The sequence below is a fragment of the Gossypium arboreum genome, chromosome 13 (assembly GCF_025698485.1).
Source record: "Gossypium arboreum isolate Shixiya-1 chromosome 13, ASM2569848v2, whole genome shotgun sequence".
Classification (NCBI taxonomy): domain Eukaryota; kingdom Viridiplantae; phylum Streptophyta; class Magnoliopsida; order Malvales; family Malvaceae; genus Gossypium; species Gossypium arboreum.
The window spans coordinates 15,964,164-15,978,709 of record NC_069082.1 but is presented as its reverse complement, the minus strand read 5'-3'; the positions used below and the strand labels follow the sequence as shown (position 1 = coordinate 15,978,709).

Sequence of the window (14,546 nt, the reverse complement as noted above, 5' to 3'; positions counted from 1 at the left end):
GGCAAGATCTGCTTTTAAGGTAGGCTTTACCTATATTGTAGTTCCCATGAACCAACTATAGTCTAGTCATACTTAGGTCCACATATGATCATATTTAGCCATTCCAATGGCTGATCATGTGACCAACTCTCTCATTCCAAACCATAATCACATCATGAAACCAAATATAATTACAAACCACAAATGGTCTAATTCCATACTCCACTATTACGAACCATTTTCGCATGGCCGCATACATATACATCACAAGTACTTAAAACAACCGAGGGTAGTCCTATACATGCCATATCCAAAACTCAACTAAAGGAGTACCAAAAAGGGCTTTGATAGTGTGGTTGACTTCAACTTCTATGATCCCGAATCCGATCGCTAACGAGCAAAATCTATAAACAGAGAAACAAAGAAACGGAGTAAGCAATTTATGCTTAGTAAGTTTCGAGCCATAATATACACACAACCAAAGCATAGCATTCAAGTAGCTAAACAATAATTCATATGCACAATTTCTCAAAGACATGCTTACTTCACAATCCCAACTCTTATATTCATACACAAATAACGGCCTAGTTAATGCCGATAGCTCATTTATCATTAGAGCGAATATTCATACGCACTTACTCATAGTGTGCGAACACACAAAACATACCTTGTTGTTGGGAATTTCACAAGTGCATTAACTGAAAATTTTCCAGCAAGTTCAAAGTTCTCGAATCACATACCTTCGAGTTTATCCGGATATAGCTACTGCTCAAACGCCTTCGGGACATAGCCCGGTTATGGTAACCCGCACAAAGGCCTTCGGGACTTAACCGGATATCACAATTTGCACAATTGCCTTGGGCTTAGCCCGATATCATAACTCGCACAATTGCCTTCGGGCTTAGCTCGGATATCACAATTTGCACAATTGCCTTCGGCTTAGCCCGATATCACTTGAACATTCATACACATCTTTGTTTCAATTTCATAACACAACTTTTATGCACAATTCACTTAGCAAAAATATCATTTCGGCTCAATGGCCACATACAAAGGCACAAATTCGATTGCTTATTACTTCATTCAATCGAATCAAAATCTAAGTTTCGATACTCAAACACTTACCTCGGATGTTGTCGAACGATTCCGATGGCTATTCGACTACTTTTTCCTTCCCTTTATCGGATTTGGTCCCCCTTTGCTCTTGAGCTTAATTTAACAAATAATTTGATTCAATCATTTGAGTATCGAAAGAAGAACTCAAGGCACTTAGCCCACATATATTCACTAGACATTAAAGTCACATAAGTACGGAATTCATGAATCGACTCAACACACAAAGCCTTCACCATGCTTACTCATGGCCGAACAACACAACCTCTTAGGCACTCATTCATGGCCGATTATGCATGTTGATGTTGAGGCCAATTACATGTTTAACACCACACATGAATGGCACACATTTTACTAGCTAATGCTTTACATATTGTAGCTCAATACTTATAATATAGCATCAAGCACTCATATGGCCGATTATACTTAGTCATACTTGCACCAATCAATAATAAATTCCAAGATTTTCACATCATATGAGTACTAGGCTGAATGTACTTGCAATTTCACAACCATTCTTCAACATTTTCTTCTTTAAACAAACATATTTATCACTTACTTCATAACCAAAACATCATGTGCAAACATATACACACATATAGGTGCAAGGTCAATTCTCAAGGTGTTTACAACCATCTAAAACACAAATTTTTACCAATCAAGTAACAAGCATAAATCATGCTCATGAATGCATCATGGCGAATACATCACATTCATACCCTTTCAACTTCGGTCATGGTTAAACAAAGAACTCAATGTCCTACTCAAGAATACTAAAAAGAAATTTCAAGAGTAGTCAATCCTTCATTACATGCATCATCAACAAGCTTCACATTTAGCATGCAATGGCTTTAACACAATATCAACCTTGGCCAAACACCATTTTCATGGCATAACAAGGATTTGAACCATGGCTAACATGCACATCAAGTTAGCAACCAAAACAAGCATGAATCTCATGACACAACCTCAAACATACCTTAATCTTGATGCAAGTATGACCAAATCTCCTTCTAGTTCTCTTCCAAGCCAAGCATGAAGCAAAACTACTATCTTCTCCCTTAGTATTTTCGGCCAAGAAGGAAAGAACAAGGATGAACAAATTTTTTCTTGTTTTTCTTTCACATACACGGCAATGGGGGGAAATGCCACACTCACACACATTTTTTTTCTTCTCTTCCCACAACTTAATTATTAAATCATTTCCTCATCATCCATTAACAAAACATGTTTCAACATGTTTTCTTTGCCCATAACCCTTGTCATGGCCGGCCACTAAGCTTCCTTTTGGGGAAATTTGACATGCAAATCCCTTATTTTTGCATGCATGATTAACTAGTCATCACACATTTCCCCATCATACTTTCAAAGTTTACTACTAGGTCCTTTCTAGTGAAATTCACCTTTATAACACTAAATCGAATCATCAAAAATGCCACACACAAATTAACACATATCATAGGCATCAAAATAAATTTTAAATTATTTTTATGCCTCGATTTTGTGGTCCCGAAACCACATCCCGACTAGTGTCAATTTTGGGCTGTCACATAGGGGACCAGATTCTTCCTCGATATGAGCTACAGCCGAAGTTTGCCACCTGTTCCTTGAATTTCCACAAGCTTCGTAGGAGGAGCTAATTCAGATACTACGCGGACGACCCATCACTATAGGTCGCTGCATCAACTGGGCTGCCATAGAGAAAGTCCAACTCGCTGATGCCATCCATACCCTCCTATCCACAGACCCATGAGAACGGTTCTTCACTATTACCGAGCCCACTTATTTAGAGCTAACTTTAGAACTATGCTCTACTTTTCATTTATAGTTGGTGATGACGAACAATGACGACCCCGGTACCATTCACTTCCAATTAGGCGGTCTAGTTCATGCGATGAGTGTCCCAGAGTTTGGAGTTGCTCTGGGACTTTACACCGATGAGTTTATGGAGGAGGAGGACATGAATGCACTACCACACAATATCCACATCTCCCCCTTCTTGTGCTAGAAGGCTTTGGCACCACTCTCTTCCACGTACGACCCCAGCCACTCGAAGGCCCCAGCCCTCGATCCTTCCTTACGCTACCTCCATGCCATCTTGGCATACACATTGACCGAGGGGAGAGAGAGCACCGGCATCGTCACCACCCACGACGCCTACTATTTATGGTGCATGGCGAATGCACACGTGACTAACTTGGCCTACTTCATTGCTTTCGTCATTCGCCATCAGACCTAACGGCATAAGAAGGGAGTGATCTCCATCCGCCCCTACGTGACACGCCTTGCCAGACACTTCGGCCTTCTTAACACCGCAGCCCAGTCATCAGCGCTTACCCTGATAGGTCAGATGTCCCTACAGGGTATCACGACTATGCTACACATGCGGATGATCGAGCGCCGACGTGGGACCTATCCTCCTCAGTACTGTATCTCTCATGCCATTGATGAGGAGGATCTTGAGGACATTCCTGACAATGTTCCCCCACAGCACGAGGAGCCTTCTACTGCGCCACCTAGGGAATGACCAGTTCATGTGGCTGCTTCATTGGCACATCTTTCTGACCGACTCGCCCATTTTGAGCAGTATTGCACTACGCGGTTCAAGATGATCCACAAGCGAGGGCCCCATCGATGGACGATATGTAGGCCATGATGCAGCAGCTGTACCAGCACTTCTACATCGCACCTCCAGCACCACCACCTGAGGGCCCCACTGACGAGGATCCTTGAATCCTCCTATTTTATTTTTATTTATTCTTATTTTTATTTTCTTTTCTTTTATTTTATTCTTATTTTTCTTTTGATTTTTATTTTCATTTAATTTTTTTTATTTTGAGAGACATATCTATATTAGTAAATTTTATTTTTTTTCCATTTTTTGGTATTTCTAATAAGTAATTCCACTACACTCTCTTCCACACCAACTTTTCATAAGCTCTTCATGATTCTACAGACTTTTAAGCAAAGCTGCGAGGAATATTTTATGCAATGAGGAAACAACTGGGAAACAACACCTCACGAGTGCCATGTTCAACACCCCCAATTTCTTCATCTAGCCAAGAACAATGGCAGCTATTACTTTCCCCAAACACTCCAGCCTCAGAATCAAGCTCCGCATCCTTCTAACAGGGAGTTTCACCTTTTTCCCTCTTCTAATTTTCTTTATGTTGAATAGTCTATCTTTGTACATTGAGGGCAATGTACATCTTAAGTGTGGCGGGTGAACATGGAACCTAAATTTTTGCATTATTCTCAAATCCCTGAATTTGGTCTTGTGCTTAAGTGTTTTTCTCATAATATTGATAGAATGAATTCTGATTGATCTATAACTATTGTTTGTATGTCATGAATTAGACCGTAGGAATTATGCATGATTATTTGATTATAGGACATTAGAGAATCGAGCATGATAAATTGATATTTTGATAACTAAAATTTTTAGATTTTTTTTCCTAAATTGAGGTATTATCTTGAATTCTTAAGTATACAAGAATGACATTAAAAACCCAAATTTTTGGTGAGATTTTTGAGCCTTTTGAGCATATAGCTTTCTTTCTTGCTCACTTCTTTTGTGGTTTGAGTGTGTCAACATTGAACTGTTATTCTAGAACTTGCTTCGATTATATATGTCAAGACCACACGTATGATTTGATATACTGAGATGATAAAGGCACTTAGGATTTAACCCATTGACTCCATAAAAAGCCTTCCCACATAATTAAACCCTTAGTGAATCCCCTTTGATCCTATTAACCTTTTTCTTTGATTAACCCTCATCATTAACCTATTAACCCATTATTGTTGAAATCTTCTTACTTAATTTGACCATTTTTATCGATATTGAATTTAATATTGTTACCTCACTATGTTCACCATTTTTTGTTACTGAATCAAGAAGTATAATTTCTATATTATATTAATTTTATTTGTTCTTAACAAAAAAAAAAATGTGTGTAATTCTCAGCAAGCTAAAGTTGTCATGAACTCATGTAAAATAGTTCTAGCTATTTGTTTGTGATTCAGTAATTAAGTTTTTGATAGTGGGGTAACATATTGAAATTATCTCGATTCTAAACCCTATTCTTCAATCTGTATCCATACTTGTAACCTAAACCCCATTACAACCATGCAAAGACCTTTTGATTAGTGTATCATATCATTTACAAGTGGTGGAGATTTGATTTTCATGCAAGCCTATGGTAATAACTTTTCATGTTAGACAATCGAGTGCTTAATCTTGACCCTTAAACACTTTGAGTGATTTGAGTGAATCTTTAGTGAGGATGTCATCTCTTGTGCATTTAGTAGAGTTTACCTATAATTTTATTATCAAAATATTTAGAGGAGGAATAGACCCTGCATAAGAGTAGATTCGACATAATTAAGCAGAGTTGATCGGGCGCCTAGAAATAGTGTTACGAGATTTTGCTGAATTAGGGTGAAACCTAATATGGGAGTCCATAGATCGAGTTAATGCAACCCTAGAGTGCTAATTAGAGAAAAGTCTCGGTTCTTCAATCTAGGGGTTAGACGTTATTAGTCTTGAATAGGGATAATAACATAAGTTAGGGAGTCTCACGGATCAAGTCAAGTGAATAAACCATCCGGTTTAAAGTCAGATAACAAGTGCAATCTAGGTGGATTCCTCCTTAGGTGTCGTCTTTATTAATTGCTTCTCTTCAAGTCTTTTTACAATTCTCTCTTCGCTTTAATTAAATTAGTTAATTAGTTTAAATAATTAGTTTAATAAACAAACCCTTTTTATTTCTAGGTTAGATAATAAAAAGATAGTTATTACTAGGACTTTTGGTTCCATTGGGTACGATATCCCGGTCTTGCCATTACTATACTATTGTTCGATAGGTGCACTTGCCTTTTCATCGTGATAATAATTAGTCTAGGTTTAATCTTCATTTTAAATATTTATTACTTGTTACGAACCACTGCGATCAATGTCATCCATGGGTAAATTTTAAACACAAACCCTGGCTCAAAATAATGGTAGAAATAGCTAAACCGAGTTGGGAGGATCTCAAAACTGTAAAAATCATTAAAAAACGGGGCTAGAATAGGCTTACAATCGAGCTTGGAAGCTTGAAAAACCCTAGCCATGGTTTCCCCTTGTGAAATTCGGCCATGGGGTTGAAGACGGACAAAAATTAATTACTAAATGACCAAAATTTCCCTAACTTAAAATATTCTATTTCACCTATTTCATGTCCATTTTTGTCCAAAAAATTAACCAATGGTCTAATTACCATTTAAGGACCTCCAATTTAAAATTTCATAACAACTGGACACCTCTAACATGTAGAACTCAACTCTTTCACTTTTTATAATTTAGTTCATTTGACTAAATTGAGTGCCCAAACGTTGAAATTTTTGAACGAAATTTTCACGAAATCATTCTGTGAAACCGTAGACCATAAAAATAAAATAAAAATAAATTTTTTTCTTTGTCAAATTTGTGGTCCTGAAACCACTATTCTGACTAGACCCAAAAGCGGGCTATTATAGACATGTTACATTATTTTTGCTGATAATTAGTGATTGATTGGTTGTGAATTGAACATGAATTGGATGTTAATTTACTTTTTCATTTTCATTAACATTCACTGAGCTTTTTAAAGCTCACACCCTCACATTCGTGCTGATAATCATTGGGATTAAGGAGCTGATGAGTCGAGCAAGAAAGTTCTAAGTGATCTAGGCTTGGTAGGGACTTTATTATGCATTTTAGAGACTATAGTTGGGCATTATGGAATTCCCAGGAATTAGATGAATTTGGTTGCAATTGGACTTTGGACTTTAGATTGGATGGTTTTATAATAACTTTGAGGTATGTTTGAGTTTAACTATTGAATGACTTGTAGTGTTTTGTTGCTTGATAGAACAGTGATTGTAACGCCCCAAATTTTGGGTCTAGAAGTTTTAAGTCTTGAGTGTGTGTAGTTAGGAGACTGCACATAAATATTTAGTTGTGCAAGAAAGTGACACAAGTCTATATCTGCTTTAGTGATTATGTGTTCTGGGAGTGTCTGAGAAGTCTTGGGTTCAAGCCTAGGCTTTTGTAAAATTTTGGTTTTTTCTTAATTAGACCCTGTCTCTAGTCAGTAGGCTTCTTAAACAAATATGAATAAAGCATGGCATAAAAAGCCTGTTAGTCTAGTGGTAAGAAGCATATGGAGTGTTGCATGAGGTCTGAGGTTCAAGTCCTACTAACGCATGGAAGTGTTTATTTTGCTGCAAGCGTGGTGGGAGAGTTCTTGGTTGGCCAAAACTCTGAGGTGTTTGAATAGAGTTTGAAAAATTTGGAATGAAATTCAAACTAAGTGGTTGAGTTATTGAGGGATCGGTTTGAGTGATCTGGGGAGAGATTTAAGGAGGAAAATTTAGGATGTTGAGATGGTGAAAGAGTTGTACCGAATGGGTACCCTAATCAAGGGGAATTCGGCTTTGGTATGTGGGCTACTTAAAATTTCGGCTGAGGTAGGTTATTCGTCTAGTTTTCAGTGTTGTTTCTCTTTTGGTGGCAGAATTGAGCGAAGGACTTTTGGTGCCTTCTTTGGTTTTTCGATTCTTTTCCTCTTCTACTTTTCTTTTCAAACGTACCTCCCTTATTACCTTAGGCCAAACGTTGCACAGGTCATTGGGGTCTTTCGGGTTTTTGTTTCTTTGTTGGTTGAATAGTATCATTCTCCCTAATCGATTTTTGCTCTCCTGGTAACTGAATCTTTCCCTTTCCACAGGTCTATTTCCTTTCTCTTCTCATCTTCTCTCTGCTCACTCCCTTTTCCCTTTTCTTTCTATTTATTCAGTTCTTTAGAGTGTCCCTCTTTGCATTGTTAAAACTGAATACTCCTCCCACCATTTCTTTCTGTCGTTTCTCTACTTTTTGGTGTTAGTCGAATACTCCATATCAGGTTTGAGTGCACATTAATTGTTTCCTTCCTCTGTCTGCTGTAAAAGTCTATTACTTAACACTATTCTATGCTACCGTTTTGCTAGGAGTGTGGTTGTGTTAGGCCTTGGCTTTTTCTCCTCTACTGACTTGGTAATTTCAGTAAGTTACTATACTATTGGATCAATGGCTTTCGAGTGTGGTTTATTTAAAAAATGGCAATTGGGATGCAGGTAGTCTTTAAGAATTCCAAGCAATCTCTTGCAATGGTTTTAATGTGTGATTGATCTGGACAAGCGATAGGTAATCTTTTGAATATAAGTGTTTTGATTAGGATTCGCTTTGACTCATTTGTTATCCTATTAACCGAAGCTTCTGTTTGAAATAGGTTGGAGTGCTCATGGGCTGGTTGCACGATTTCGCAAACAGGTGTGAAAACACTACCCAATTACAGATCAGCAAAAGCTGAAAAACACAACTATTGACACTACACGAATGTGTGCTCCCTCGTGTGGTAGTCCGAATGCGTAAAACGTGGGTGTTTGATCATAGAGACCACCATGAGCATTTTCATGGGCTTAAGCCATTTTGGGCCATGTTGGGTTGAAATGGACCGTGTAGGTCTCACAGCTCGTGGGCCCGACATGGGTAAGCCACACGGACATGTGGAGATTATTGGGCCAAGCTGTGTAGCTTACACGACCAAGGCCATTTTTGGGCTTTGTGGGTCACACGAGTTATGGGCCCACATGAGCCGCATTATGGGCTTTGGGCCCATTTTCACTGTTTGATTGTCAAGATTGCACGGGTCGCCTAAGACCACTGTGAACCTACTGTTGGGTCGATAAGTATACCTAGACCCTAATTTGATGAAATGACCGTTTTACCCTTATGAGGCAAATGGCTGATATACCCTTATGTGATGGATGACTGTTTGAGCATGTCATTTTTTACCGTATATACATTTATATTATGTTGCATTGCATGGGGTGGGATATATCTTATTGGAGGAAGTGTATTGTAATGCTATAAGCCTATTACTGGCAGCTCTGCTACAAATACTGTTTTAGTGCCTCAACCGGTGCTACTTGGTATGTAGGGATAGGTGGTTCGATTTTATCCCCACATGGTGTGTAGGGTTGGTACGGAGATGGTGTGTAGAGGATGGATTGGGTAGGATAATCTGATTGCATACTATACTGATTCTGAAATGGGCTTAAGCGCCACTGGTACTATTACTGAAATGGGCTCTGGCCCACATTGTTTCTGATTCTGGAATTGGTTAAGGCTCTAATTGAAACTAAAAGGGCTTAGGCCCAAATTGTGTTTACTCTATTTGTTTGCTTTTAAGGGATTACACACTGAGTTTTCATAAACTCACCCTTCTGCTTATCTGTGCAGGTAATCCTTAGGTGGGTTAGTGCTGCGAGAGACTCGAAGGTGGCCACACGACAGCTTATGCTCTCATATTTGTCTTTTAATTTATAAGTAGTTTAATTTGGGTATTTTTATGTAATAAGGCCTCTTTGGATTTTTTTTTTAGTTTGGGGATTTATATGTTTTTGCTTTAATACTGCTAGCAGTAGGAAAAATATGCGGGTTTTCAAAAAGACAAGTGTTTTCAAAAACACCACAAATACGTAAATGGTTTTAAGAGCTTCTGCAAGAAACAACATTTTATAATAAATAATGAAGTTTTAATATGATTTATTTTTGACAAATGACGTAGATTTTGAAAATTTACAACAAAACTTAAAATATTCTTTAAGATTGTACTTAAAGGGTTAATAGAGAATAGGTTTTTAACAAATTTGCACTTTACGAAAAACACTTCAATGTGACATCGCTAGATTCGACCATAACGTCCATGCCGAGTTCGGGGTGTTACAGTGATTGATAACACGGTGTGTGAAGCATGAAATTTTTACTAACAACTGATTAAATAAAGCTTCCACAGAGTGGTTTACTAGCGACTAAGCTACACCACTTGTTTGATTTATTCGGTGTTTGTTATGCATGAAGTTGATTGCCTAATTCTATTTAATTAAGGCTTAATTGATGTCCATAAATTCAATTGATGGTGTATGTATATATATGTTAATTAATCATACTTAAATCGGGTTTATTAGGTCTTTAAAATATGCAAAATCAGGTTTTAAAATGAGTTTTTCGCAAAAATAGGTACAGTGGTTTACACATGAGCGTGTGCCTGTCCACATGGGCGTATGAGGGGTTACACATGGGCATGTGGGTAAGTGACACAGGCGAATAGAAATTGAAGCTATCCCACAGGTGTGTGCAATTTGCCAAAAAGTTTTTCACGACAATAACATGGGCATTTAATGACACATGATCTAGGGGACACAGCCGTGTGGGTTTTTGGGGCTTTGAGTTTTTGACTTTTTAAATTGGTACTCTAATTTGTTTAAGTTACGATTTAGTCCTGAAAATTGATTAGTTTAATTAAAGCCCTAGATGATAAGGAAGCTTGGTAATAATTTAGGATTAATCTCGTAATCGATAAAATTTGATAGAAACACACTTAATTTGTAAATTGGAATAGGCCCTGATAGTTGGTATTCATTACAATTTAGTCCCTAATTGTAAATAATGAATTAGACATAGCAAACGAAGTCAATTTAAGTTGAAATTTTTAGGCTTCTACAATTTTTACTAAAAGAAGGTCAATAGACAATTAGATCTAAAATTGGGTTAGTTTTACCATAGTTGATAAAATGAAAAAAATGCCCTTAGGTTAAATTACTTAGGAAAAGTTTAAAATTAGCTCATAATTTTCTTCTGCATTAATAAATAACTATTAATTAGATAAGATTGAGGTGTTACAAGGTCGAGGTGTGTCTTTGGTGGTCGTTAGCCAAAGAGTCACTTAGGTGGCTAATGTAACGCTTCAAATTGTGGTCGGCCCGTCTCGATAAAGTTTGGGGTGTCATAGTTCCCAAAACTCTATTGTTGTTGTCATTTTCTTTTCCATCTTACCTTGTTTCCCAAGCTAGCCTTGTAGCTAAATTTTTTCTACAAGTTTTCCCTAATTTACTACTATACAAACCATTTTTTACCACCATATTTTTCACAACCATTCTAGCAAATAGCTTAAACCCTAGCCACTTTTTTTTTTCTCTTAGCCATCGGCCTTAAATCCCAAAGAATCTCCTAAATTTCCTTCCCTTGTAGCAAAACCCTCCTTATTGTCGTTGCAAGTCTTTTTTTGGAGCCTTACTATCGTCGCCATATAGCTCTTGCCGAAGCAATCTTATCGCCACTGCAAGCCTTTCACCACTGCAATCTTGTTGCAATTGCAAGCCTTTCGCCATCACAAACCTCTTGCTACCATCCATTATCGATTTCTTTTCCTTCACTTTTGTTGAAATTCTATCTATTTTTCGAGAAAATCAGCATGTCTCGCAAAAGAACTAGATCCTCCAAGACCTCTACCAAAAACCTTATCGTGATTCATGATGAGGAAGTGAAAGAAAGGTTTGATTCCATCGTCAACAATCAACCTATGATGCTAGAAAAAGGTTTCAATTTGGAGAGTAATGACAAGTTGGTGGTGCCTTGCCAATTCAAAAAACAATTAATGCCCTCAATTGGAACTATTTTTGTGATTCGCAATCACTGCCTAAAGAAAAGTTAGTTCAAGAATTCTAGGCCAATTTAACCGTGCCAGATGCTACTAAAGTTCTTGTTTGCAAAAAGATGGTAGTTCTTACTTCAAAGTCCATTAATGGTTTGTATAATCTGCTTGATGTTGAAAAAGATGAGTACTTTTCCATGATGACAAATATAAATTAGGATTTTCTTCAACAAGTGCTTAATGTTGTTAAAATATAGGATCGTAATGGATTATAAGAAAGTATGGTAGTCATTCTTTTCGAAGGGAATATCTAAAATCGATTCCTAATGTATGGTTCTACTTTGTTCAATATAGTTTCATGCCTATCTTACATAGTTCCACCATCTCATTGGAATGAATGCTTTTGATGTATGCAATTATGATAGAAAGGTCAACCAATGTTGGGAAATCTATTCTGAAGGAGATCCACAATTGTGGTAGAAAGAAAGCAGAAAGTGCCTACTTTCCATCGTTGATTACTTCACTTTGCTTAAAGGCCCAAGTTAAATCAAAAGAAAACTTGAAGGGCCAGTATGTTCAAGGTTGCATCACAACCCATGATCTTGAAAGGTTAGTAGAGAATGTCCATGAGTTGAACCAGCCGAACTAAAAACTGACGAGCCGTTCAATAAATTTGAATCACAAGTTAACTCAATTGAAAAAACAGAAGAAATAGAATCTGAAAAGGAACCAAACAATCTTGAACCAAGGGTGGAACCTAATGTTATTGAACCAGTAGAGTCGAGTTTTAGTCTTGAGTTGGTCGTGCCAATGCCTATTTCTTCAAATACTATGAAGAAATCCTAATTTTCAACTATGATGGATATGTGGAAATTCAGGCATAACCAACAACAGGCCTACTTGAGATATGAAAAAATTAGAGATGATTTTATTTGAAATAATTTTAAGAATATCTCTAAAAATTTTGTTCCTAAGTTCCCAGATCATATCTTCAAGACATGGCAAGAAGAGCTTTTGGGATTAAGTGCAACCAAGAAGGGAAAGGAGAAAGACTTAGATGATGATTCAAATTAAAAAAGAGGGGATTTCTTTTTCTCAGTAGTTTTAGCTAGTTACTTTCACTGTTAGTTTAGCATCTTTCTTTATTAGTAAGACTTAATGGGTCTTACTTCACCTATTCCCAACAATTTAAAAATTGACTTGGCCATTAAGTTAATGCTTGCTCCTAAGTCACACAAAGCATTATGATAGTAAGATTCTCTAATATTATAGGGTATAGTAAAGCTTCCATGGTTCTTCAGTTTCAAAGGAAGCTTGTTCTGTAAGAATACACTGCACTCCTTCGTTAAAGCGACAATTTAATACTCACTAAATCTTTTCTTCTTGGATAAGATGTCCTTCATGAACTTCACATAATTGGGCATTTGCTCTAAAGCATCCACCAATGGGATGTTGATGTGAAATTTCTTTAGAACGTCCAAAAACTTCTTGAATTGCACCTTTTGTTTCTACTTATTTGGTTGGAACTTTTGAGGATATAATGGTGATAGAACTTTAGGATAGATTGGAAAAATTTTCTAAGGAGACAAATCTGCATCTAAAGAAGATGTTAGTTTTTCAAAATTCACTAGCTTAGGTTTTACCTCATCAGTCTTTGTAAGTTCTGGCTTAGCTGGTGTGAGAATTTCAACTGTTGGTTGACTTTCCTCCTTCTCATTGGGTACATCTTTAATCACAACCTCCTTGGATTCCAAAGTCTTACCACTTCATAAGGCAACTACCTTGCAATGTTCCTTACCCAAATTTCTTGGATTTTCTATATCGCTTGGTAAGGCTCTTTGTGGTCTATTACGAAGTTCTATAGCTAATTGACCCATTTAGTTCTACAAATTTTTCAGTGTTGCTGCTTGGCTTTTGATTAAGGTTTTATTCTTTTCCATATATGCCTTCAACAAGTTCTCCAAATTATTGGATAACTTAGCTTGTTGTGGTTTTGGAGCTTGTTGATTAAACCCTTGAGATTGGTTGGGCTTATGCTACATGTAAGTGTTGTTTGATCCATTTCCTTGGTTACTCCAAGAAAATTTTGAATGGTTGCACTATGAAGGATTGTAAAAGTTGGACTATGGTCCGTGTCCACTTCTATTTTGGTGTTGATTCACTATGTAATAAACTGACTCGAGATTTGATGGAAAAATCTCGAAAGAATAAACATCTCCACAACATATGCAGGAAACAACATCAAACTAACTCTGTGGTTGGGTTTTAAAATTATTTAAATTATTAGTGGTAAACTGTTTCAACATTGAAGAAATAGAAGATACTTGAGCTGAGAGTGGTGTAAGTGCATCAACTTCGTGCAGTCTGACTACTTGTCTTTCTAAAGTTGCTTGATTTGTTGGCCATTGATAATTGTTACTAGCGATCCCCTCAATGATCTCGTAAGCCTCATTATAAGACTTAGACAAAATTTTCCCATTTGCAGAAGCAACTACTATCAACCTTATGTATGCATTGAGACCATTATAAAATGTCTCCAACTGGATGCAGTGTGGAATCCCATGATGAGTGAACTTATGAAGTAATTCTTTGAATCTCTCCCATGCCTTATACAAGGATTCGTCATCCAATTGTTGAAAAGTGTGGTTATTTCATTTCGCAACTTAGCGTTTTTGCTAGGTGGAAAATACTTAACCAAAAATCATTTTGCTATTTCTTGTCGTGTAGATATTAAACTTGGTGGCATCAAATTAAGCCATGCTCATGCTCAATTTTACAACGAGTATGGAAACAAATTCAAGCTCAATGCATCTTCAGTAACATCGGCTATCTTAAACGAATTTCTCACCTCCATGAATAATTGAAGGTGAAGGTGTGGATCTTCCATGGGCATTCCACTAAATTGACCCACTGTTTGGACCAATTGAAATATCACTGGTTTCAATTAAAAAATTG

At 37.1% G+C, this 14,546-nt stretch overlaps 1 pseudogene; it reads left to right on the top strand.

Moving 5' to 3' along the window:
• The first annotated feature begins 14,147 nt into the window (after positions 1–14,147).
• On the top strand, positions 14,148–14,239 carry LOC128287113 (small nucleolar RNA R71; annotated as a pseudogene).
• The last annotated feature ends 307 nt before the right edge of the window (positions 14,240–14,546 follow it).